Source organism: Nothoprocta perdicaria, unplaced genomic scaffold (assembly GCF_003342845.1).
Source record: "Nothoprocta perdicaria isolate Ctin4 unplaced genomic scaffold, notPer1 scaffold_30, whole genome shotgun sequence".
Classification (NCBI taxonomy): domain Eukaryota; kingdom Metazoa; phylum Chordata; class Aves; order Tinamiformes; family Tinamidae; genus Nothoprocta; species Nothoprocta perdicaria.
In genome coordinates, this window is record NW_020455533.1 from 4,848,769 (window position 1) to 4,875,354 (window position 26,586).

Genomic DNA, 26,586 nt, shown 5'->3' on the forward strand with positions numbered 1-26,586 from the left:
ATCTTATACAGCAGAGTTACCTAGAAGTCTTTAGATGAGTAGCTCAGTATGGCTGGTCCACTCTAGGAGATGGAGTCTGAGGCACTAGAAGTAAAATGAGTTATTCATGCAGAAATGTCTTGGGAATGAGGAGTTATTTGGGAGCAGGYGAGCCTGCCAGTGATTAGCTGGTCCTTACTGGTCCCCAAGTGAGAGCTCACCAGTTTGTGCAACAATCTGAGCTTTAGTGTTGGTTCCACTCATGGAAATCAGAGTGAGATGGCGCTCCTGGAAATAGGGATGATGCGAGAGGGCCTTGCAATTTCCCGTCTGGATTCCTCATTTCCTTACTAGCAGTTGCCTATGGAGCAACTGGTCCTTCATCCAGCCCCTGGGTCTTGCTGCTGATTCTGGTTGCATTCCCGCAACCTGGAGCACGGGGCCTGGRAGGAACCATGGACTTCCCAGCTGTTTCTTATCACAGATGTAGTATGTTGTAGAGAAAGAGCCCCGTGCGTGACCTGAGACATCCCACATTTCTGAAGTATCTGAAATACTTTAATACTCTTGTCAAACCAGTCCTCCATCTCCTTTCATCACACTGAAGTTACGATATTCTCTGATGGCCACAGAATCCAAGGCGATGCGGAGCTCTGGCTATACATTTAAACTGYGCTGAAGCACTTCACCCATGTATGTGATAGTTTTCATATGTTTTCTTCTTGGTATTTACCACTATACATTACATATAACTATTTCTGCTTGGAACCGTGTGTGGCTATAAAAGTAGAGATGGGGGAAAAAAAGCATTAGGTCAAGTTTGCCCTCTTCCCTGCAGAAGGAAGGAGCTGGACGAATTATGTAGCGCCCAGGCACGGAGCCATTTCTCCTCATAGGGTCAAGATGCTCCTCCGTGAATATTTTTTCCATCTAGAATTCGCTAATCTGCTTTGCTGGTATTTTTGACCACACTTCTTTGTTTATTCCCCAACCACTTCAGATGAGCAAAATTGCATTGGCAAGAACATTTGTGGGAAAGCAACATCACGTTGCATACTTGTGCGAATGAATATTCACCAGAGGCTCCGCGTTGAAAGCGCTCGCACGGCCGTTTGCGAATTCCCTTTCAATTACTCACTACAGAGACTCAAATGTTTACAACTGTTTGGTGGGCAACTGGCGAATGAGTTGGGAAGACTTGTAGTTTATCTAAGCCTTTAATTGGCAAGGCTGGGACAGGAATAAAAGCAGCTTGGCCTGCGGGCCTAATTGAGTGGCACTGATGGGCCAGGCTCGCAGCGACTCATTGCTGTCCATAAAAGCTTTGGTTTGACTCTCCATCAGCGTGAGGYGATGAAGAAATTTGGGGAAGAATCACCATGTGTTTATAGATTGTTATGACTTGAACTAAGAGCTGGATTTGTTGGATGGATGAGCGGAGCATTGTTTGATGAGCAGCAGTAGGGAAAGCTGAAGACTTTATTTACCTTTCAGTTGTGAGTGTTCTCGATTACCAGCAATTAGCAGCTAATGACCAAGCTTCTGGAGAGCTGCTGTTGAGTGATGATTATCTCCTGGGATTTYCAGATTCTTTGCTTTGAGTGGCCTGCGCTCAGGACTACTTCAGTCTCTCTGTTTCCCAGCACTTTGCACAAAAAAATATTTAGTAAACTGTTGCTGCTTGATCGATCACTCTTTTTTTCCTAAAAGGGTTTTCCCATAGCGGTGAAGTAGTAATAAACTGTGCCAGTGGTGATTCTGTGGACAACTATGGGTGTTTTTGGTRGGTACTCTAACTGGAGAACCACTGTTGTCAAGTAAAACTTGTCTCATTCTTTAAGGATCTGGTTGAGCAAGGTAGGTGAAGTATAGTTAGATATGTTTTGAAATGCTGGACTGAATGTGAAGAAAGCAATTAGCATTTTACAACATCAAGAGCACACACCAAGTGGATTAAGAGTTGGCCAATGCATCTGAAGAAAGAATCATCATCGGGGAAGCCTCAAGGAGAGGTTGCGAGCGGGGCTGGCTGGAGTTTGGCTCTCTGTTATTCCATCGTCTCATCAGCGACCTAGAAGTCATGATAAAATTACTGCTGATAAAGCTTTTGCATGGCCGAGATTTGGCTGGGAACTACATAGTGGTGAGGGTAAAGAAATTATGCAATGTGGTCTGGCCGACTTGRTAAGCTCAGCCCACTGAAATAAAAGCATTTTAAGGCACGTGTCTTAAAAAGCATTTAAGACGGAGGCAGACCAGCCATACCTATGGCATTGCCAACCTTGCCCTGGGCAGAAATGSCTTGCAAAGGCTGTAGGACAAGTGACAGGAATGAACTTGCAGAGTGGCCACCTTCAGAGAAGGCCGCTGTGGTGCTGGGATGCTCCTGCAGGCCTGAGCCTGGCACTGGTTTTGGAAAGAATGTCARCAAATGGGAGTCAATATGCAAAGGGACTAGAAAATGATTTGAGAGGTGGAGAAAGGAAGACGCTTAGGAGCTCTGCAGCTCATGAAGTTATTGAAAAAGATGGAGAAGGGGCTTGGTATTCATGTGTAGGAATCTTTCTGGGGAAAAAACTTGGGAAATGAAGGGAAAGGAGCTAATGAGAAACTTAGCTGGAAGCTAAAAGCAGGAACTTGGAAACAAGGCACATGTGTCTGTGTATGAAGGCCACAGAGGATTTACCATCTCTTGATATTTGTCGAATTAGGCCAGTATGCTCTGAGAAAAGTGCTTGACCCAAATAAAGCTTTAATTATGAGACTTTATTTATTTATGGGGCCTAAKAGAACCAGGTGAGTGGGGCTAATGTTCATGACCAGCCATATGACTTTGGTATTTGCTTTCACAGGTCACTGTAAATAATTTTTAGATCAAAATTTGGCTGAAAATCTACCGCAGTTGGTCATTACTTTTCTTTGGGTGCCATTATCATCTGAACTCGTGAAATCTAGGGCAGTTTCAAGCCTTCCTCCAGSAGCTCCGGAGCCTGGGCAAAGGCCTTTAGCCAAGGCAAGAGTAGCTCTGGGGTATATATATTTTTCCTTCACATCAATCGGAGTGTTCAGGCACCTCCTCTATAGATACCATCCTGTTTGTCTCATTCTACATTGTTTTTATCAGAAGAGAGGCTTTCAATGCTTCTATTTTTATTGGTTTGTGTTTCTCTTTTTCCTTCAAGCTCCAGGGTGTCCATCTTGCCTCCCAATCAAATTCCATTTTCCTCTATTATTGTAGCTTCGAGTAAGCAGAAAACTCTTCACTTTCCATTTTAATTATCTCTGTCCTGCTAAATAGTTTCCAGATCGGCGGTAAATGCCTCTAAGCAATAGATAAAACAACATTATCCTCCTGCATCATCCTTGACCGAAGGGTGCTCTCAATTTGTTGCTGTGATGTTAGGGCTCACGTGGCCTGGAGACAACGGCCTCCAACTCCATCGTGGGGGATGAAGGGTTTTGATGCTCCCCTCTTCTCTTTGCTGTTACGTGGCTGCAATGAGAGAGGAAATAGTGTGGTGGTGTTGGCGGAGATGTAAACAGAGCGTCCATCATCGATGAGGAGCCGTGGAGGTTCATCTGGGCCCGCGTTTTCCCCTAACCGCGGGAGAGGAGCGGATTATCGGGGAATACGCTGGTGCGTGCATGTGGTTTCTTACATTTAAAGCTAACCAGATGTTGGAACCATCTCCCTGCAACATCTCCCTGCAACGCAAATGATGATATAATGACTCCGGAGCAGCGCGGAGCATTGGCAAGGGACGCATGAATATCCCTCTGAGTGGCATGCAGAGATGAACTCCTGATCCGTAGCCTTGGAAGGGTTGGGAAGTTCATAGGCTGCTTAAGGACAGAGGGTTGCCGTGCAGGCCCATGCTCTGCCCTCGGTGACGTGCAAAGCCTCTTGGAGCACGGATGTTTTCAGGTTATTTGGGAAGAGCCTCCAGTGGCTCCAGCTGTGCCCTGCTGTTGAYGGGGAGTTCCTCTTTTCCTAGCATAGAAAGATTAAAAGTGCATGGAAAACATGCATGATTTCAAAACAGATACCAGTTCTGGCCTTTTCCCTGTAAGATTTAGAAAGCTAAAATGTGCAAGGCAGAGCACGGTGCGGTGCAGGTGATCGGATACGGAGGTTTTGGTGCCAGGGTCTCACCAAACGCATGTTGTTTGCGGAAAAATAATGTGCCCGTGTTTCTTTTCACTGCAAAAGCACAAGTCCTGATTATCTGCTCACTAAAGCAAGTCTTTTCCTTGCTTATGTCTCAAAGCCACAGTCCGTTTGTGCTCTGTTGATTTTATTTATTTTATTTTTTTTTCCTAAGATGAATAACGTTGGTCAAAGGATCGTGAAGCAAAGGACCAGCTCAGGTGTCTGGCGAATTAATCAGCAGGTTTGCTTCTAGCTACACAGTTAATTCTCTGGAGAGGGTCTAACTGCTTGGCGCTAGCACCAAAAATTTCATTTTGAGCACATGATTAATCCGTGCTTCCTTATGCCCTGAGCCTACAGAACAGTGCCCTCTCGTGTGCAGTGCCGAGAGGAGCATGAAAACCCTCCCAACTGGAAACCTGCAAGAAAACGTCAGTGAGAAAATCAACTTATCTGGCTCTAAGCACGTCTTTTCTTCCTATTTTTGTAGTTTAATGGATATAGCTTTATGTTCTATAAACTATATTTGCTGTAACACGGCAAATATTCTGCCTGCTTTTGGCTAGATTCCTGATACGGGAGGATCAAGAAGATGCTTCTAAGGGGAAATATGTGGAGTTTGAAATTGGGGTCACTGAGCAAGAGCTAGCCTGATAAAGATGGCCACTCTATTTTCCCTCAGTTTATTGTAACCTTAAGTCTATCCTGTCTATGGGCAACGATTTGGAGCTTCTTGCAAAACAATCTGTCCACTTCCATAAAAATATAGCTCTACCCTCATGCCTTCTCCAAAGCATTAATTTACTGGAAATAACCTGCTGTGCCTTCGAGACTTTTCCAATGGAAATGCAAGGGAGCCAAATAATTTGTGCTCTCTTGCGTGCTGCCCTTTACTTGATCTTTCTTCCAGTCCTACCCTATTATGGTGCTGTCCAAAACCCACCGTGGGGCTGGTCGGACTCCCTGTGTTCTTGTGTCTCCATCTATTGGCCTGTCCCCCAAAGAGCTCATGGATTCTCTCTTTAGTTTCTATAGTTAGTTAGCTCAGTAAAATATGCCTGAAAATCATATATATTTTTAAATGCCTAAAATATCATTTTAAAATATAAAAGCAATAGTGATAACTTTGTCTTAGTATAGTGAGGATGCACTCTGCTACTTGAGGACTCACTTTACTGTAGCAATGAAGCTTGCAACCAAATAGGCAAATAGCTTTTCTTGACACCAATATTCTTGTYGATAGTCTTATATTCCTGTAATTGCATCTCCTGCCCACTGTTATCAAGTAAAGGGAGGTATCTACCATGTGCTGCTCATCTTTTATCCCTGGCAAAACAGAAGGTCTTCCTTGTTAGCCTGTGGCTTCAGAAATGTCCAGTTTTGTCCTGCTGCAGTATTAATGTTAGGATATTTTTACAAAGCCACTCATAACTTTTGACCTGCCTCATTTCCAGCGATACTGTAAAAAGAATCATATTGTATTCCAGAAAGTTGCTTGGCGCTCTTGACTTTGCAGGTACCTAACTACTGATGGGCACAATGTTTGGATGCTCTCCTTAAACTGGACTCATCTTCTGTCTCTGCTGCTGGYTGGATATGAGCAAGCAGCCTTACAGACCAGTATGTGCAATGCTGGCATGCAGGTCAGAAATTCTGTAGTGCATTTTGATTCTTTTTTTATACTAAAAGCACCTGTGGATGAATGTGCTTTGGGCAAGATAAGCCAGGGCCAGCTCTGGTAGCAGCAAGGACTTGACTTATGCCGCACTGCAGGGTGGAGAATGCCAGGAAATAAATGTGTGCTGGCAATCACCCCACGTGGAGGAGAGGTGCTGCTTTGGGACCATCTTTGGGATTAATCTGGGGATTAATTAATCCTACAGTGAGGAGAAACCGATTTTGCTGGTGCCTCCAAACTTTGTTGCTGTGAAAGGGGAAAGTATCTTCTATTTTTGGAATGTGTTATGGCAGTGTGTGTCTGGCTGGATTTATTTAAGCTCTTACGAGGTGGAGGAATGTATGTTAAATAAAATAAACATTAGTTTAGGCACTCGGTAGAACTGGGTGCTTTTGCCTGATTTTTAGGAAGGGTGATGCATTTGGACGAGGGGTTATAATGTGCAGTCGGGTTCTCTTTGAGCTCACTCCAGTGGCTGGGATTTGATCTTCAGATCCAGCCTGTGGGGTTGAGCCAAAGAAAGTTATAAGGAGAATGGAATTGCCTAAGCCGGAGATGGAGTCTGTGGGCGACCCGTGCTGCCCAAGCAGGGCTGCGTGCACGGAGCAGCATCCTCCCATCTCCCTGGGCACAGGCACATGGCACGGGATGGCATTTCCCCCGTGCAATCCTGCTTTTGCCTCCAGTAGAACTTGCTGCTTAAGTCACTGCTKGGGTTTGGGAGGAGGTGGCTTCTAGGATGTGTGTTTTGATCGTGGCCACTTGTTGAGCTGCAAGCAGCCAAGGGGAACGCCAGGACCTTTCACGGTGGCTCTCTGGACCAAACGGTGACTCTCATCCTTGGGCTGGACAGGGGGGACAGCAGAGAGCACCACTCAAAGCACTGGCCATGGGTTGGGCATGAATTGGGAATTATTCAGGGTTTCTTTAGGGTTTTCCCACAGTGAGCACAGGGCTGAGGCACTGACTGCGTTGCTATTATGGGACTCTATATGTGTCAGAAGTGGAAAATGGGCCAGGAAAAAGCAACAGAAGCAACGGTGCCGTGCCCCACGGGGAAGCCAAGAGAAGGAGAGGCTTTTCAGGCAGAGCATTGGCCACGAAGGTAGGCTGGGAAATATGTGCAAGGAAACGCTCCTGTTCCTGCTGGAGTCAGGGGAAAATGACTTTTCATGCACATTTTTTTACTTAAAAATGAAGCCGCTATTGCTTCTTTTAGAAACTGGGCAAGAAGATCCTGGCTATCGGCTCTGGATGCAGGTTGAAAGGTCCCGCGCTGCCGCTCTGATTCTTCTGCCCATCACTTCAATACCCGAGTGCTCCCAGGATTGCTCTGACCTTGCCCGAATGCGGAGCAGCCCTGGGATCCTGGCTCAGCCCAGGGCCCCATCCAAGAGCTGGACCCAGCGTAGATGCATTAGCAAGAGGAGTYGTGCCATGGGAGCAGCAGGAGGGCTGCATTGAGTTCATTGCAGTTGAACTCAATGATCTTAAAGATCTTTCCCAACCGTAATGGTTCTGTGATCCTATGTCTTGCAGACCTCCCTGGAGAAAGCAAGAGGTTGGTCGTGGAGTTTGGGCTTCCAGGGGTTGTCGGAGGCAAAGAGGGGTTACAAGCAGTGAAAGGTGGTTTCGTGCTGCTGTTCTGGCTCCTGAAGGCTCAGAGCTCTGAATTTCCTGTCTTTTGTGGATTTAACACCAAAACCKCATCCCCACCTAACATTGCTTTTCACTTAAAGGCTGTAATGGTGATTCCGTGTTAATATAATTCTCCTGCTTCAGATAACATTCAGATCTTAACAAATGAGAGTATGCATGGGCTGTGGACTTACTGCAATATCTTTTTAATTATCAAAGGGGGGAATCGCATTTTACAAACTACAATAAATTGAATTTTATTATTCACCATGTGAGGACTTATTTAATAGCAGATTACATTAGACAATAACAGAATCCTTTTTTTTTTCTTTCACTAAGGTTTATTTGAAGCTTGTTGAACTCTTAACTAGGAAAATGAGTTGTGAATTGAACCAGAGGKTTAGAGATAGGGTCCAAAGCCTGACTGGTATATACAGTTTAGATGAACCTAGTTTAATTCCAGATTGCAAACATTTTTACCATCTGTGAAATAAGAATCAGMCAGTTAGGCTTTATTAAGAGGTGCTTCCATTTTTTTTTCAGTAGTTACTTTATCAGGTCTCAGATACCAAATTATGACTTGGTATGTGAAGCTATGGAAGAGCTTCACTTGTTGTCCCCCTTCTTGCCTGTAGTCACTGATGATCCCCATGATACGAAAGCTGAGAGCTGTCTGAACCTGCTGCCATTGGCAGGTACAGAGAGGGGACGACTTTTGTAATGAGCATCCAGCCTAAGGTGGTACCTGCTGGGTTGTAGCACGACCTTCTCATGATGCCGGTCTCCCCAAAACACACTCTCCTGCTCCCTGCGTTGTCCCCCCTTGGCTGAGCCATGGAAAGCCTGCATTGTCTTCAAGGCTGTGGCTTYTTCCAACCTTTTTTTTTTCCCAACATGAGATGCACAGTGAGAGGCAGCRGAAGAAGGGTCTAGAGAAGCAAACAAATGGGATGGTGGAGCCTGGACCTGTAGCTGGTGGCAGCAAGGACTTGCTTTGGATCGGAATTCGAGGTGATGAAGTTGGGTTGTAGCAAGGCTAGAGAGCAGAAGATCTCCCGCAGGTGATCCCACGTGATTTCATGTTCTCTTTAATAAAAGTGAAGTGTGTAAAGCTCCTCAGCAACTTTTGGAGCTCTCGGTGCTGACAAGTTCCCCTCCCGGGCTTCAGGATGACGGTGCCTCGCGAATGCCCAGTTTATTCCCCGAGCCTTGGACTCCCAGTCTCTGCAACGGTCAGTCCCTGCAAAATGATGCTCGCAGCACTGAATGCTCTTGTTACAGGCAGAAATCTCAAGCCAGCCTTTGCTGCAGAAAAATTCAGTCCCTTGACAAGCTGCCAGTGTCAGGGGGTCACTCTGCAGTCCCCTCTTGTGCTGACAACCCAGCTTTGCCCTGTGCTAATTGAATGGGCAGAAGCAGGTTAAACAAGTCAGTGTTTCCAGGCTTGCACATACAGTGGGATGCCAACACGGTCAGGGTTATGCTTCCACTTGAGTTGTATTCCCAAGGAAAACTTTGGAAAAGAGAGCAGGCAAGAAATCCAATAAAACTATAAAGAGTTGCAGACGTTTGCTGGCCCGATGGCTGCATCAAGTGTACCCTTTTAAGAGATTATTTTCATATGCATGCAGTCATCTCCGAATTCTGGAAAGGAACAGTTTGTCTGTGATTTATAATAAATTATTCATCCTTTTTATTACCATAATAATCGCTTTTTATGGTTACCCAAGTGAATGTTATTATGAAAGCACAGAAAAATCTATTAATTATTTTCCAGGATTTTATATCACTTAGTTTCTTCCTGGAGTTTTCCCATTCTATGGATTTTGATGTTATCGGAGAGCAAAGCATTTATGCTTTTCTAAGATAAATCTCCGAGCACATTTATTTTGTGCATTGTGCAATAGCACTGTTATTTGTAGAGCTAGAAAAATATGAAAGGAACTTAGCTGCAGAAGGTGCCTCTCTGTTCAGCTATCACTGGGTGCCTCTTTCTTGGAAATGGTCTTGGAAGTGGTATGGATTCTTGGTGTGCTTCTCTTGAAGATGTATGGTCTATCTTGAATATTTCAACAATGGCAGTGGTTTTATAATAAGAATTACTGACTTAACCCAGGAGCAAGTGAAGGCAGACTGAAATGGAGGCCTTTATTTTTACATTACAATAGAAAAGTGCTGTTAGTAGGAGCCCTGAAGGCTTAAACTCCTGTTAGCTTTAATGCAGAGTCCCATTATGAATGAGGTTTCATAGCGTCCTTCTCTGAARTGCTGAAGGACTAGACCCTTCTAGACCTGCATTATGTTGGTTGAGCTTTAAAAATAAGCAATTGTTTAATAGGTTGGCAGCTTGGAGGACCTTGTATTACTATTTTGGGGGGAGGTTATGCTGCTCCAGCTGCATAATGGTGCAGATTGTTGTATTAGGGTGCATCTGTGGTGTCTTCGGAGTACGTGAAGGTTTTGGACTTGGAAGTGGAATGGGATATTTTTGGCACATGATCACTGCTGTTGCACGCTATGGGAGTAAAGCAGGAATGTGCAAATGCTTCTCGTGGGGTCTTTGCATCTTGGTTTGGATGGTCTGAGTTTTGTTTCAAGCTGTCCCGACSGTTCTCTGTAATTCTCATGTGGTCAGTACCTGATATCGGTGCGTGTATCCTCACACTGTGCAGTCCTGCTCTCTGCAGTGGAAAGAGATGGAGCGTAAGTGAATATCTGCAAGAGTAATAACATCTTTGGACTTCCTTTTGCCTACAAATCAGATTGAATGAAGCTTCCAGAGTTGGCTGCTTCCAGTCTATCCAAAAACAGCTCTTAAATTAAGCTTTTGGGATTAAATTTAATTGCTTGCTTTCACACATTTGAGCCTCCTTAAAAGGAGGCAGTTAAATATATGCACACAGATCTTGCATGATAGTGTTAAAGATGTTAAAGAGTAAAGTGATAATGAACGTCCAGCACCATTGGGAGGTTGGGTCTTGGTCCGTCCTGTATGGCTTCATTTTGCTGATCACCTCCAATACAAACGCTGTTTTTGACGCAGCAAAGAGGTCCCATCCAAGAGGTCACGGTTCAGCAGCACTGTGAAGCACATTCCTAGGTTCAGGCATGGGACTAACCTTGTTGGGTCCACGGAGACTAGCCTCATGCTGGAATAATTCACTAAACTGGAGTTTAAATACCTAAGAAAGATCAATCCTCCAAGAAACCTTTCCTTCTGAGTTTGTTTTACACTTTGCATCTATTTAGCCTCTACGTGCCTTAAGGGGTGGGAACATGTCATCTTCTGGGGGCCATACAGAGCCAGATCACCGCTTAACGCAGCCATAATCCTGTCATCTCTAGTTTAGATCATGAGTGTTTTGGAGAAGGAGCTCCCCTGGCTTTGCTGTATTAGCAGAGCACCAAGAGCCCTGTCAGTGCTCAGTAAATCCAGCAGCCTCTGGGGAGCTGCTCTTTCTAATAAAGTGCTTTTATGCTTTAAGGATGGTGGAAGAACTGCATTTTACAGTCAAAAATGCACGACGACAGTATGGTGACTTTCTAGCATGTACCTGATGCAAGGAAATAGTGCAGAAGAGCAACTGAAAAGGCTCTGCTTGGGTGAGATGTGAAGGAGACCTGCCCAGCTTTAGAGACAAGCCTAACAGATCAGAGGGAGAAACCTTAAACTCCTTTGGATGTGGGAAGAGGAGGAGGAGGCTGTCCCACCACAAGAGAGGGTTGTAAGGGGGGAAAAACAAAATAGAGAATTCTAGGTTAGGTAAGTGGCTAAAAGAGGGAAGGAGGGGCAARAGGAAAGCTGGAACATGTCCAGAGGGACTTGAACAGAAATAACCCAAAAAAGAAGGTAGGAAGCGCCGCCCTCCTACCTAAATTTCTTAGCTGCAAGATGCAATATTGGCATGCTGGGGGCAGAAAGCTGCACGCTGGCACGAAGGTGACATCCTTCAGCAGAAGCTCTGGGAGGCTTGTGCAGCCCCGGGGTGTGACATGTTGAAATCCTGACACACAAAGTGCTTTTGATCCAGGCTAACTATTGATTTTCTGCCAGTCTGTGTGTGTCCTTCCAAGAAAGTCATTCCCGTTGGCACCCACACGAGAGCTGCTCCCTTTTGCAGGCTTTGCAGAAAGAACAGCAGGGCAGGATTGCCGTGGATTTCTCAAAACTGCCTCGCCACACATGTTGCGTTGGTTGGAGGAGTCTTTGGGATCAATTTTCGGTGCCTAAAGAGGTAGAATAAGMTTCATAGGTAAATGGGATTACCAGGACGTTCGTCTGCACTGCACACCGACACCAGAAAGAGCCTGACGCGGTGCATGCAAAGTCGAATAGCCTGTTTGCCTAAACCCATCTGCAGAGGAGAGCAGATGGCAGGGATTACTTGGAGGGATGTTATTCTAAATAATAAGCGGTGTTAAGAAATCAGTAGGTTTCTGGCTAAAATAAAAGAGGCCTTTCAATTACTGTGTTTCTTTGATAGAAAATAAGGAATTGTTAAGCTGAAACTGCCTATATTTGTATAAATATGCACTCGCTGCCCATTATTTTGCCTTTCTCATTGCTCTTCTTTGTGCAAAGCACTGTGCAAAAATGTTTTGTTCCAGTGTCCCTAGGCCATTTAAAGTATAACTCTCCTGTTTTGGACCTGAACCTAGGTTTGCATTATCATCTCAAACAGCCTCCCTTATGGGCTGTTTAGGAGTGTTCTGTTTTCCAGTTTCATGGAAAKACTTTGAAGACTTTGAGTTCCTCTTGATGAGAAATGGCCAGTTTCAAGATGGTTTCAGTGCAACTAAATTTATAATGTGCTGCTGGAGAACATGCTGATGAATTTGTCTCATTTGTATATTTGATTTTGTATATTTGTGGTGCAAGGCTTCACATCTAAGAGGCTGATGATGGGAAGGTAGAGAGTGCCTGTCTCCTTCCCTTGGGATTCACTTTCCTCTTTCACATAGTGCTCTTATTCACAGGATTCACTATCTACCCTTTGCAGCTGCAACCCTCATTCCCTTCCCTGTCATTCCTTATTGCCCTGTCTCTGTCAGTAGCAAATACAGGAGCCTTCTTGCCATCTGGTTTCGGTGTTGGCTTCTTCTCAACTTAGACATGAGGTGCTCATTGGAAGTGAGCACTATTGGGGTGCTGGGGAGAAGCAGAAAGAAGCTCCTAAGAGATGAATTCTCTATGGCAAATACAAGTAAGCCACAGTGGAGGGAATAATGGATGTTGCTGCTGCAATTTTTCCTGTTCTAAGTTTATTATATTAATCGAGAAGCACTTAAACTTCCTTGTGGTTGCTCAGTGTAGCCTTTGGCTCCATGCACAACAGTGGTCGAAGAAGCTAACGGGAGTGTTAAGAGGCATACAAAACACATGGAAAATATCTTGCCATTATATAAATCGGCTGAATGCCCTTGCCTGAAATATTGTCTCCCATCCTAGCAAATTCAGCTCATAAAGGATGTAGCAAAATAAGGAGGAATTTAGAAATAGGAGGAAGGAGGAATGAAGAAGTTTAGGGATTTAAAACTTGGAGCTTTTTCCCCATTATGAATTTTAAAAATCACTGAAAACGGTATAAGGCAAAGAGATTAATTGACTAAATGTTATTTCCCAGAATATGCAAGAAGGATGCCCAGTTAAAATGAAAAKCAGCAAGCTAGGTTGTCAGATGTTGCATACCTTGCAGAATCGCTCTGTGACCATGGTGATGATCCCATGTTACCACTAAGGTGAAAGTTGAATGATGCTCCAGAAATCAACTAAACAAAGCCTAAGCTGTCTCAGAGTTGGGCTCTTGAGAGACTCAATCTAACAAATCCAAGAGCAAAGATATTTGTAAATTTTTGTATTTCTAGTCAAAGCCAATTAGGTAAATAGAGTGTTACTTTTGTGTCCAAGCATAATATTTTTGCATTTACACTCGACCTGGAGGAATTTCTTCCACTCCACATGGTGCGTGAAGGCAGAGCCGAGGCCGTTCCAGCGCGTGTGCGTAGCCGAAGCCRGTGGGAGAGCTCTGGTGGTAACGCTCTAGCCGATTCCTGTAGTTCCAGGAAAAAAAAAAAGAGATTTTAGCCATGGGATCGCATCTGTGAACCAGATTTCCAAGCRCAGAGCAGATTTGGGGAATTTGGGGGGCGAAGCCAGTGGGATCTCAATGCAGCTAACTCTTGCCATTCTCCAAGGAACGTGCTGTCCCTTATCTGTCTGCTCGTATCCATTTTTCTACTTCCATCATCTTTCATCTGCCCTTAATTAACTTTTCCTATTCTGCTGAGTGTACCTACTCCAGAGATTAACGTTAAGAGGAAGTGCAAAGTTTCAGGAGAATTGAAAATCAATTTCTCCATCTTCATGTGCCTGTCAAGGAGTGAGGACCGAGGCTGGAATTTGCCTTCTGATAGCTGATGGTATCACCCTCACCTAAATCACCCTTCCTGCGCTGCTTAAAATACATTAGCCTGAGCACCACGGCTGAAATCCAGTTCAAGCAAGAAGTATTTGGTGAAATAGGAGCAGYGGTTGTTTGTGGAGGAGCTGAAGTCAGCACCATGTATGACAAACCTGTGGTCTTGGGGTTGGAGGAGCAAGGAATGTTCCAAACTTCTGGGTCCTCATCTGCGACCAGAGCTAAGTCCTACTGGAAATAGAAAGGATTGAGTGTAGGAACTCTTGAGTTCGTCCTATTCTGTTCCTGATCTATGTGGAAACAAGGAGGGGGACAGTTTCTCCATCTAATCTCTTTCAGGCATGTGATTACCACATTTTAATGATCATAGCCGAGGTCAGTTTTTAATTAGCTGAGCCACATGATAGACTTTCCCGTTGCCAGCAAACTCTTTCCCTGTTGATGTCTAGGCTGATGTTACAAAATAGCAGCTGTGCCAGTGAAATCCCAGATTTACGGGTTAAATCACGTTGTGTAGCGGATTGTATTTCCCAATCCCAGAGTGTTTTGCCCTGATCTGGACGGGACATGCTGGGACTAAATTTTGGTGTGCAGCAAAAGTCTTCCTTTAAGCCCAAGGTTTTATGGAGCATGCAAAAAGTAAGAAGAATAAGAAAAATTATACTAGAAAATGCATGAGGAGTTGCTGAGAGGGATGTTACAAGGAATCACATGATATTGTGGTCCGGGGGATTTTAATACCATTACTGATGGAATCACATGTTTTTGAACTAATAACAACCAATAACACCGCTTTCCTCCCCCAAAAGGCCTAAATATAGCCCAGAGAAACTTCAACCAGGGGCTGGCACCAGCCTGCAGCTTTTCCACAAGGCCGGTATTATGGCCAGCAGAAAATTGCGCTGTTCCAGGAGGAGATGGYGGAGCAGATTGCGCATTTCTGAGTCAGGCCAGTTCCCCCTTTGCCCTTCCCTGGGAGGAGGGATGTCTCTTGTGCTGGCTCTGTGCGCGACTTCCCATCCGTCGTGGTGCCTTGGAAAGGGCAGCCGTGTGGCCTGCGTTTTCCTGGCCCCGTTGTGCCTGTGGAACAAAGCAGTCCCCCCTGCTTCCCTCCTGGCTGTGAGACGGAGGTGGAGGAGATGGACCCCRGTGATTGTGTGGGCCGTGACCTTTCCAACCTCAATGCACAAATCTGCCTGCTCAAACGTTCATCCTGGTGCTCACGCGCTCCACACGTGCTCTGCCCTAGACCCTTATTGCAAAGCTAAGCGTTGAAGTTTTCCATTTCTTTCCCGGAGGTCTGGAGGTTTCCAGCAGCGCCGTCCCTTCGAGCCATGCAGGTCTGCAGTGTATTTAAGTACCAAAGCGTAGCCAAGTCTGAACGCGCTGAAATCTCTCAAAAACGTGCACGTGACCCAATCTTTCCTTATCGTACCCTATCGTTGAGCCAAGGAAGAACTCCCTGGTGATGACCGTCTCCAAGCCAGGGTGCGTTCTGGCGACGCTTTCATCTTTCCTGAAAGGTCCAGGACTGGTCTCGTGTGAAGTCAGGGTTTCCAACCTGTTGCGCTGCTGATTGTTCATAAATTCATAGAATTKTGGGCTCTGAGGACACTAGTTAACTTTTTTTCCATGTAACATAGACTGTTGAATTATGATCATTCAGTCATCGCGCTTGATATGCTTCTCTTCTCATTGTTTTAATTGGATTTAGCCTCGTTCTCTTATATCTTATTTTCTGCCAGCCTGGAAACTCGCTTGATTAAAGCTGACTCGGAGCCAGGGCCACGCTGTCTGATGCTGAACTCGGGCACCTTTTCTSTTTTAAGGAGGAAGGGAGGGGGCCAGCGTGGGCTCGAGTTTATTGCCTGGAACTGATGGTCACCTTTGCTGCCTCCGAGCAGATGTGCTGAAGGAGGAAGCTCTATGGAGCTCTGTGGAGTTAGCGTTAGCTCTTCGGTGACTCTGACTTGAGCCTTCCAGGACCCAAGGTGCACTCTAAGGAGGAGTTCTGGGTTATGGAAGTTCAGCTCTGTGTCTTGTCTCCATCAATTCCCCCTTCTCTCAAAAACAAATGAACAGAAAGAAAAAAAACAAACTCCAAAAAAAAAAAAACAAAAAAAAAACCCATAAACCCAATTCCTAGTGAGTTTTGATGCCACAAAGATGCAGTCGCTTGACCTAAGAATCAAAGTTGGGTTTTATGATAGTGAAATTGAGCAAGGTTTAGGCTTTCTGAGTCTGATATAGAATTGAAATTTTGGGGAAAAAGAGAAATACTTTTGTATTTCACTTCCTATCTGCCAACCCTGGGAGATGCCTGCAGTGCCATGCAAGGACAAGAGGGAGCTCAGTGAGCTACCTGAGTGCCAGCATCCATTTGCCTCCGTCAGCCATTCTGATTAGCAATAATTAATCTACTGATTAGAACTAATTCCATCGAGATGGAGGGCTGGAACATTCTTCAGTAGGGTGGTTTGTTTGTTTGTTTGTTTTTCCATAAAGAGCAAACATGCCTGGTATGTTCGTGTGCAAGCTATRTGGATGGTTGTCCAGGTCAATAAAAACTCTGTTCATCCCATTTGGCTTCAGCCCCTCTGTAGTGAATGGGAAGAGCTGAACATCTCCAGAGCCTGACTTCACACTGACTTAGATCTGAATGCTGCTTTAAAAGTCTACCAGAAAGGATTCATTATAAAAGATACTCGAGGGCAACTGGGTTTCTAGTTTAGGTACTGCTGTGTGAACTGAGGTATGTGAATATCCTAGACCTTTTCCTTATTTTGTAGGTCTTTCTCTCTTCTTTATCAAGCTTGGATGCTTGGAGCATGGTGAGACAGAGCCTAGGTTCCTATAACCACAGATGCTTCCCCAAAGGCAGCTTTTCAGCAGTATTTTTTTGCCAAGCCCAACATGAGTGTGTGCATGCACACGGGTACGTTGCTGCTGGTTATACAGCCTGCACGGCGGCCTGGGGGTGAATAATAAAAGATATGGGGTCAAATAGCTGGTTGCCTGCTCGTGTGGCTAATTTTTAGAAAGCCATCTATTCTGGGCTCACCTCCCAGTGCCATTGGCCCTGCCACTTGCAGAAATCATCAGCATGTTGCTTAATTTTGTCGGAGCAGGGGCAGATAGGATGATGTGACACATTTTTACCAGGGCATAGCACTTTTCCTATACAAAGCTATGAAAATCTGTAGGCAAGTAGCCGATTCCTACTGCACTGCCTGTAGGTCTGGGGCAGGAGGCTTCGTTATTGGAAAATCTGAGCTGAAATCATCTCGTGATGCTTAGCTGGAAAAGGTGGCTTATCTTGTTGGAAAGGGGCTTTTATGATATATGGAGTGCTAATGCCTAAGGACAGTGTTTGACCTTAGTAACTGAGTTACGGGAGCAACAACAGGCTGGGACGGTTCAGCGAGGGGCTGTGCATACTCAAGAGTTCCTGCCTTTCTGTCCAATAAATGGGAAAATGAGAGAGCAGGATAACGTGCTGCAAGAGCAGGAACTGAACCAAGCTCCTCTGACTGCCTGGGTCTTTTCTGTTCGATGGGCTTGGCACAAGCATCGCTCTTAGAAATGCTCTGGTGGTTTTGGAGGCTGATCACCCAAGGCACTAACGTTGTCAGGCTGTCATTGCCACCACGGTCTTGGGTTTTTGAGAAGCTACAAACACTGCTAATGGCTGTGACAGATTAACCATGTGATGCCACAAAATTGGAGTGTGATGGGTTTGAATCCAGTTTGAAATAGCAGACAGTGCCCAGGGAGTAAGCTTGCAAGATTGTCTGGTCAGTGCAGTATAAAAAGGCCAGAAAAAAACACTGCAAAACCAATCATGAAACTGGTGTTGATGAAATAACACCACCAGTGTTCTCCTGCTCACATACTTTGTCATGAAAACACTTACGTGACCCAAGTATGCTCAGTTTTGCTTGTGGTGAGGAGCAAAGAGCAGAACTTGGAGAATTTCTGGTGGTGGTTCGTTTCCAAGACACTTGACGTTAGTCTTTGATGTTAATGGCAATGCTGCTGTGGAGTTGAGTGGCTCTGCTAAGCTATTTCGGTCAAGTGTTTAATTCAGATATATGTATGGAACAGGATGTCGTTCTTGCAGGGAGTTATTTTTGTTTCCAGGCGGTGCCAGTCATGAAAACATCATTCCACCATCTCACCAGTCCTCTCTTATTGCTCTCCATTTTGCATGTGGATTTCAAAGAATGGAAAAAAAGCTTGTGAGCTCCATGTCTATTCCAAGTATTCTTGAGCATGCCAGTCAAGAAGGCCTTGCATCACAGCATAAGATGAAATATTTTGAGTGTCCTGCTGTAGGTCTTGCCTCTATAAACAAAAGCCATTCCAGAAGATTTTCAGAAGATTGATAGGATCAGGATGTATTCGTTAGCAGGGCGGGCTGGCTGAGGCTTGGCGGTCATAACTCACGCTCAGTGTGATTTGGGAAATTGAATCTGTTTTGTGTATGGAGAAGAGGGCCCAAAACTGGAGTGAGCTGTCAACTTGAGATATTCTTTTTTTGTGGGGGAATAAAATATTGTGGTAGTTTTCTAGTGGAATGCTACCTTTATTCTAGACTTGATTAAAAGCACATCCCCAACTCCTGTGTGCAAGCGCGTGGACACGGCGTAAAGTGAAGCAGAGCACTTGAGTTGACCTGCAGTGACGTTTTATTCCCCTGGACTTGCTTCCTTTGCATGGAAAACTTGAGATTTTCAGGGTTTTTTTCTCTTTTTCTTTTCGGATCTGGAAAGAAGCCGTGTTTCAAAAGCCGGATGCTTCCTGGGATGCCTGTCACCTTCTTGGCAGTGCCGGCCCCTTGCTGCGCCCCAGGGTGCTCCGAGCGCTCAGCGGGTGCTTGGGAGGTTCACGAGCGTTTGCAGCTGCACCCGCTCAGGCGGCTGCGCTGAGTCCCTTCCAGCCGGCTCCGCTCGGCTCCAGGGGTGGACGCTGCGGATTATTAGTAGCGTTTGTGTTGTGGTCCCACCAAGGAATGCTGTTTGTGCACTCAGCTCCCTCTGCGGTGGGTATGTGCTGTGCTCTGTGTTTCTCAGCACCTGGGGCCTCGGCTTCTCAGGCCTGTAGGATCTTGAGGTGCCTCTTGGTGAAAATAAGGACACAAGCGTAATGGCGAGCTATGGCATGGGTGGTCGTATCGGATGGATTTGTTGGAAACGGTGCTGCTGTGCGGATGCTGGAGGAACTTCATCCCAGGGCATCTTTCCATTGCCCTCGGTGGGCTCGGCGGAAGAGCCGCTCGCCCGCTTTCTGCGCCTGCAATCCCGCTCTGGTTGCGTGCCGTAATATCGGCACGCCCTTTTTTAATAAAGCAAGGCCCACGGGAAAGCAGTTGACGGGGTGGGGACCCCTTGGTGTAGCTCGGCCAGTTCCACACCCAGCCTTCAGCTGGGTCTGCTTGCGATCATCGTCGCGCGGAGCCGCCGACCAGGTCAATTACTCCACAACGGCTCCATCGATGACTCTTCAGTCATGCAGCTGTATCAGAATTACAACGAAAACAACCTCCGTTATCCTAGTTGGATGTGAAAGCAGACGCGTGTTCCATGAGAGGCGGTGATGCCAGAACGTGGAGGTCAATGTTGTTCAGTGTTTTTCTGGCAAAAGAAAAKCCCATCATATGGAAGCCGGTGCCTGGGGAATCTACATGGAGCGGCGAGATGAGCTCCGTGCGTGGCTGGAGATAATGGTGCTTGGGGAGGTGATGGAGCCAGGGAATATTGGAGAGCGGCTTTGTGCGGCTGCCAGCAATCCCCCCAAAACCACGGCCACCCTTTGGAATGAAGTCATGGAAAGCAACGTAACCGCTTARCCGGAGGGTCATCCGGCCTCCGGAGCGCTTGAAGGTGAGATGGACCACACGTCTGAGGCCATAGGATAAGTAGATATTATTATTCTCATGCCTCTGTGGACACGGGGRGCTTGTGATACTGCCTGGCGCTCCCCGGTTGGCTCACGGGGTTGCCAGGTGGTCTTGATATTGCAGCAAAAGGGCTCTCGGCTCTTCTGTCCTGGAGGACACGGTGCTCAGTGTCATCAGCGGCGCGTGGGCCGTCCTTGCAGAAACGGACCTTTGGTTCGGACCGTGCAGAGCATCCCTGGATATAGGCAGAGGATATAGGCAGCGAGTTGGTAAATGCGAAGGGGGAGAAAGTGGAGCTTCAAACTTGGCCTGCAATTCCAAAAAAAAAAAAAAAGAGAGAGAAAGTTGATTCATGAAACTATGGAAAACACCACTGATAGTATCTTTTTCAGGGCTCTTTCCAACCTCCCACGTTAAAAGATGAGCTCAAAGTACCAAGTTTTGGCTCTGGGTTTCCAGTTTCTGCAGACTTCTGGGACTCTCAACAGCAAAGGTTGCAGGCTTGAAATTATCTTACGGCATCTATTACCYAGAGGCTAATGTGGGATGAGTGATGGAACCGCCAACAGCAGGAGGGACCTGGGAGCTGCCGGAGATGATCCTAGACCAGCATGGCAAGCCAGAGACTATCCCAGTCTCCTGGAGAAAGGCGAAGCCCCATTGCCCAGGTGGCAGCGGGAGCCTCAGGTTTTGATGAGGTTCGCGCTTTGCTCCGCAGAAATCTGCAGCTTCTCATCGTCACTCGCAAGAACTGGATCCGCTCTGAAGTGAAACAATACATGGAAAATGGAATATTTTGCTTATTAAAGTATCTTGGAGTTCCAGCTTGGAGGTTGGCAACCAAACCTCGGAGAGGCTAAGGAGCTGGAGAGTGCAGCGCTCCCCCCTTCCAAAAGAAACCTCAGTGTGTGCCAGTACTTTTATTTATAATGTTAAAAAAAAGTTGAGTACATTAAAAGGTATTATTGAGGGAGCAGGACTTAAAATATATCATTTTTATGTTATTAGGCTGTTCTAAGTGAGGTGTCCTACTGCAGGCAGATCATCTGTCCCTCTGCCTAGATTCCACGCTGGAACTTACTGGAAGCTCCTCACCGCAAGAATCCCACTGAACTGATTATTTTCAGGCAAAGGAAAGGGAGACTGAGGAAAATAATATCGGAATACACGACCTCAAACCACGGTGGAGAAATTTCCTGACCGAAACTTGATGTCTTGTGGCCACCTGATGGCTTCTGCTTGTGCTCGGCGGGGTGCTGGGCTGGCTGGAGGGGCTGCCCCCTTTCCCACATTCCTGCTTTTCCTGGAGCAGCAGAGAAAGCTGGGGAAATCCTGAAGGAATCTAGCCATTTTGAAAGCATCAAGCGGTTGCACTGACCTTTGCTAGCTGTTCCATCCTTCCCGTGGTCTGAGCGGTGACAGAAGGAAGCGCTGAGGTCTGGGAAAGGACTTAGGGCTCCTAAAGGTGTTGCAATTAAAGCCAGGACAGGGAGCCAGATATCCCGGGGAGGAGGCGAGCGGGAAGCTCTCCTTACCACATCCTGTCCGTAGGAGCCCTGCGCTTCAAGCTTGACGAATGCTTCGTGTCAGAGCGAGGGCTCCGGCTCCAGCTGAATTCCCCAYGGCCAGGGATTTCCGAGGGCTGGTTTCTCACAGCGGCGCGTGCCAGTGCTTGCCGAGTGCGCCGGGGTGCCCAGCCCCGCAGCTGCGCTCGCTTGTGCCTTGGGCTCCCGTCGTAGACATCGAGGTGTTTGGGTTAGGCGGATGACCCAGGGCGAGGACTTTTTGCAGGCGTGAAACCGAGCCGTGATTCCATCACCATGAGATTAGCTAAGGTGCAAACTCCACGTGTGTGGGTGGCACGTGCATGTGCAGCCGGAGCGCGCTCGTGCCGTGGCACCCGGGAGGCGAAGGAGCGAGCTGGGTCGCTCCTCTTGGAAAGGTGGCGCAGCCCTGCGCCACGTGCGTGGGCGGAGGAAGGAGCAAACGATCCTCTCGGGTCGGAAGGGAGCGCAGGAGACTATGGAGAGATTAGTCCTAGTGCATTTGTCCACGCACGTGCGCTCATGTCTCCGGGAGGGTGGAGAGGTTTGGACGGCGCTGCCGACCCAGCTACCTCGCAAACTGGCAGGAGCAGAGCAAAAACGTCTCGGGAGAGAACTTAAATTACACTGGAGTTGATCGGGACGGAGCTAGCGGCATCCAAATGGGAGCTGTGAAACTCTACGGAGATGAGCAAAACAGGATGTGAACATTTGAGAAGTTCCTGGACGTCACACCTGGACACCCTGGGGTGATTAGAAATTGGGCTTCACTTGCCTGAGTCTTTGGGAGGAGGGTTGGGGAGAGGGGGAGGAGAAGTGATGGAGGTAGCAAGCTAAGCTAGGGGTCTGGAGAAACGGTTCTGGTTTTGATCTACTTCTTGCATGGCCTTGTCCAACTTTCTCCAGACTTTCCACATATCTGAATCCCTCCTGAGCTAAGAATAAGCTCAAATGGGTTTTGGCCAAAAAGGGCTTTTCATCTGAATGTTGGAGTCTTCAAAAGAAAAGCGCCTTTCATCTTGGCTTGCTTTCCAGTGAGACCCTTTCAGATGTCGGGGAAGTCTCTCAGTACTGCACCAGCCAGGTACTGGAGGGGAAAAAAGACTTGGGAGATGGAGCGCAGGAACTTCCTATGAGGGCTCTGTGCATGTGCTCTGGTTTATTGATGCATTATTTAATTCTGTCGCAGAAGTGCTTGGAGGCCACGGCCAAGCTGCGTCCGTGATCCCGATCCCGGGGGATGCGAGTGCAAAGTGCAAACTAGGTAAAGGAGAGCCACCATGTGGGAAGGAGAAGGGATGCAAGTGCAGGCGAGGCGAGCGGGCAGCATCGCAAAAGCAAGCCCAGAAGAGCTCCGGGGATCCAGCGCCCCATCTCTTGAGGTCCTCCTTCTCCTGGCTTTGATGTCCTGCAGCTGATGCAGCTGCAGACAGGATGCATCCTTAAGGCTAGTCTCCACTTATTCCTGTTTGGCATCTGTGGTTTCCAGTCTCAGATGTTCCTGACACCCAACAAATGTTTCCGTCTTGGAGAATTGCCTCTGTCTTGGAGAATTCTGTCTTGGGGTTGGACTAGATGATCTCTAGAGGTCCCTTCCAACCTTGACAATTCTGTGATTCTGTGAATATCAAAACAAAGCATTGCTGGCAATGCTCTGAAGTTCTAAGTGAAGTAGAAAGTGGTGGTTTGCAGCTGGAAATGAACGACATGGGAAGAATTTCAGACCACTTATGTATGCAGAGGTCAAGGAAGTCACAAACATGGACTGAAAAGTGAGGGGCATCTATGCATTAAAATCCATTTGCCTTCAAAGGGCCTGTGTCCCTGCAGAAAGGATTCTTTGAGCCTTTTTAATGCCCAACCACATCACACCTCCCTTTGATGCTTCCAGTTGCTGCCTACAGCAGCCAAGAGCTATGAAAAGGATGCTCAAGACAGAGGCAAAACCACTGGCTGCGAATGACTTCTTGGGTGTGCCAGACGTTGAGCAGACAGGAGGAAATGGTTTGAGTCGCTGGCAGAGGAGCCGTGCCAGGGCTGGGTCTGCAGGACATGTGTCCTACGAGAAGCCACCAGCGAGTCACAGGAGGGAGCTCGGTGCCGGCTCAAGCGGAAGGCGTAGGGGGGAAGGCAGCCCCTTGGGCATCCTCTCTGTGCTTGGCAGCCTCGGATGGGGCTGGAAGCAAGCCACAAGTGGGTATCGCTGCTGGGGTCAGTTGGGACGTGCTGTTCTCAGAAGCTTGTGGAGCTGCTAGAAACAGGACGGTGACCTTCCCAGGGAGGCTGTGGTTGTGTCCAATAGCTTGTCCTGTGCATCTCTCAAATAGGAGCACTGTCCTTAGGCTTGGCCGTGGCTGCTCCTGCTTTGCAGAGCTGGCAGGCTCAGCTCTGATACCCGTGCAGAGCTTTCCTGGTGCTCTCCAAGCTCCTTACGTGGCCGGCAGCCCRGGGCCTGTTCACCCATTCCTGCCATGCAGGAGGGCACAAGGCTGAGCTCATGGGTCCCTGCTCCCGGGCAGTGCTTTGGGAAGGCGGGAGAGYCCAGGAGATCTGCTGGGATGGAGATTCCCCAGGGCACTTGTCACCTTCTGCCCCACAGMGCAGCTTGTGCTGTGGCCAGAGCCCTGGCTTCAGTTATTTCCTGTAAAATATYTGAATTTTTTTTTTCCCCTAACCATTAAGACTAAAAACTCCCTTTGAGATACGGAAATCCTCGCGTGCCTCCTGCCCCTGACATCATCAGCATCAACAGCATCCCCACGACCCGGCTTACCGTCCACGGCCACGCCGGCCAGCGGAGACCTGGCCCACCGTCCTGCAGCTGTGCTGGTGGATCCCTGCACAGGCTGACAGGGACCAGGGCTGCCTTTCGGGGAGGCAGGCCAGCACATGTGCATCTTGCTCATTCTCTTAAWATTTTTGTGAACAAACTTAATTTTTCATGTTATTTCCCAGCCTCCAGCAGCACTGAGCAACCAAGCTGCATGGGGACAGCTCCCGTCCCCCAGAGCCATGGTGTGTGGACTGCAAGTCACAGGACTGGCTGCAGCAGAAACATCTCATCGTTAGCACCCGGTGTGGAAGGGCCGAGATGGTTTTGAGTGGGATTGAGGCTTTTTTCCAGCTGCTTCTCTGAGCCACTGCGTTGGAAGCCTCCAAAGCTGCAACCYGTTGGTGTCCCACCATAAGTGGCCTGAAGTTGCTTTGGGCTTTGCTGACATCTGCTTTGGAAAGGAGGGTTGTGGAGCTCGTCCTGCTGCAGCTCCGGGTGGCTCTATGGGAAGGCTGCACCATGGGCAGGGACCAGGTGTGAGCTCGGCTTTGCTGCATCCTCTCTGGTTGGCCTTGAGCAAATAGTTAAACAAGGAAAGACTAAAGGAAAATAAATTTGCCTTCTCTGTTGCTATTTTTATTTCGCTTTCACTGTGTGGTCTGCTCACTCCAAAATTACAGTGTTTTCTTTTCCTCTTACCCTGGTTTAGGGGAAAGGTTTAAGCTTCCCCCCTGCTCCTTCACATTGGCGCAGCTCATCAGCGGGAAAAATGAGGAGCTTGCTGAGGAATACTGTGCTCCCTCCTCGTTTCCTGCCAACTGGCATCTCCGCACCATCCCTGCTGCTGCATTCCTTAGGGATACAGCGAGATTTCTCCTGCTCTTTGAGGTTTGCTGCTATTTGCTTGGATTTCCRTGCGATCCCCTGCTCAAGCACGCGCGCGGGTTTCCTTGGGAGAAGCAGGCGCTGAGCTGCACTGTCTCTGCTTCTGCTTTCTTGCTCTGGCCCGTGTTTGCTTGGCAAGGCCGGGCTCTGCTTTGGGTTAGTCGCAATCCTCTCAGATAAGGTTCGGCCTGTTTTGTCTCCAGTTCGTAGCAAACAAAGCTGTTTCCRTATTTATTTGCATTCCGCGTATTTATGGAGCCTAACCAAGAGCTGCAGGGTGGCAGTTGGATTTTCCCCTCTGAGTTCCCCCATCCAGCTGTTGTTGGTTGTTCCGTCCCTGGTAGCCCAGATGTGCAAAGAGAGGACGGATGCTCCAGCGGCCTCCAGAGAGCTGGATACCCRTGTCCCGTTTGCCCAAACGTTCTCCAGGGTGGATTCCTGCAGCCACCCGGCAACCTGGGAGCCACAGATGGCTCTGGAGGGTGCCAGCGTTGGTGGTCCCATCAGGAGGTGAGCACCTGCCCAAAACACTGACCCAAGGCTCTCCAGCTCCTTCCKCGTAAGCCATCCATCGAAACGTAGCCTCATTGGGCTGCCTTGATGTGGGCTGGGTTGGAACAGGCGATTAGCTCCGTAGACCATTACCAGAGGCTGGAAAAAACCCCAAATCTTTCTCTGGTGAGTCACTGTGCAGAGGAGAGCAGCGCTGAGCTGGGGCTCGCGCCGTTTCGATGCTTGCAGGTCGTTTTTAATGCCGCGGTGCTTGTTTCCCCAAGCCAACGTGAGCAGAGTTCCAAGGGATGCGTAGCCCAGGTTCCAGGAAATCCAACGCGAGCCACGAGGGCTGTACGGGAGACGACCACAAAGGCTTTGGCATCTCATTCCAGCCTCTCCATCTGCCCAGAGCGGCTGCAACTGGGGAACAGAAGGCGGGGAAGGAAACACGCTTCCCTGGGGGAAGTCACTTCTCCAATTCAGAGCATGTTCGAGCATGAATCCAGCTCTGGGAGCACAAATTCCATGGAATGGGCAGTCGGGAAGTCTTGAGGTTTCGTTGGGATTTTGCCTTTGGCTTTGAGCTCCTTTTGGCTTAGGCTTCGTGCCTGGACAAGACTGGTTTGATCGTGCGGTGCCACTTTGCAGAAGTTGTGAGCACTACTAGTCATTTCCTGAACGCATAAAGATTTTTAAGAGTACTTTGCAATTAAATGCGCTCTTAGCTCCTTTGCCTGCTTCAACCTATCTGTGATAGATAGCTACTCTGGGCTTTCCCCTGCAAGCAGTGATGCACATTCAATATGTCCAACTGATGGAAAGCAGGAGGTGGAATGACATCATCCCACCCCGCTTTCCCGCGGCAGAAACTTAATCTGATTTTACACGAGAAAAACTTCCCTTTTTCCCCCGTCTCCAGCCCCGTTTGTGCAGAATCGATGCCCTTTTTCAGCATGGGGAAAAACAAGAAATCAGGTTGGAAAGTGAGACAGGATGTAGGTGTCTGTCGCTCTTGAGCTGTTTTTCCCTCTGAGTTCAGCCGCGTCCTYTCCTAATTGCATCCTTGTTCCTCTGCATCTTTAGTTAGAAGCAGACCATTTCCAAATCATATTTGTCATTTCTAGCA

General features: G+C 47.6%; 1 long non-coding RNA gene across 3 annotated transcripts in view; it reads left to right on the forward strand.

Annotated features, from left to right (window-relative positions):
• Positions 1–26,586, forward strand: part of LOC112949918 — a 62,768-nt gene that overhangs the window by 23,392 nt on the left and 12,790 nt on the right. Inside the window, exon 3 of one of the 3 annotated variants that reach the window (XR_003249907.1) lies at positions 24,263–24,699. The exons of 1 other annotated variant lie outside the window; for it this stretch is intronic. This is a non-coding gene — a long non-coding RNA (uncharacterized LOC112949918). Of the gene's footprint in view, positions 1–7,026; positions 7,102–24,262; positions 24,700–26,586 lie in introns of those variants that run through there. One more of the 3 variants, XR_003249909.1, reaches the window with a different exon arrangement.